Genomic DNA, 533 nt, shown 5'->3' on the forward strand with positions numbered 1-533 from the left:
GGTGTTTTAGACATGAAGTCCTTGCCCGTGCCTATGTCCTGAATGGTACTACCTAGATTTTCTTCTAGGGTTTTTATGGTATTAGGTCTAACATTTAAGTCTCTAATCCATCTTGAATTAATCTTCGTATAAGGAGTAAGGAAAGGATCCAGTTTCAGCTTTCTACTTATGGCTAGCCAATTTTCCCAGCACCATTTATTAAATAGGGAATCCTTTCCCCATTTCTTGTTTTTCTCAGGTTTGTCAAATATCAGATGGTTGTAGATGTGTGGCATTATTTCTGAAGGCTCCGTTCTGTTCCATTGGTCTATATCTCTGTTTTGGTACCAGTACCATGCTGTTTTGGTTACTGTAGCCTTGTAGTATAGTTTGAAGTCAGGTAGCGTGACGCCTCCGGCTTTGTCCTTTTGACTTAGGATTGTCTTGGCAATACGGGCTCTTTTTTGGTTCCATATGAACTTTAAAGCAGTTTTTTCCAATTCGGTGAAGAAACTCATTGGTAGCTTGATGGGGATGGCATTGAATCTATAAAT

The sequence above is a fragment of the Piliocolobus tephrosceles genome, chromosome 2 (genome assembly GCF_002776525.5).
Source record: "Piliocolobus tephrosceles isolate RC106 chromosome 2, ASM277652v3, whole genome shotgun sequence".
Taxonomy (NCBI): domain Eukaryota; kingdom Metazoa; phylum Chordata; class Mammalia; order Primates; family Cercopithecidae; genus Piliocolobus; species Piliocolobus tephrosceles.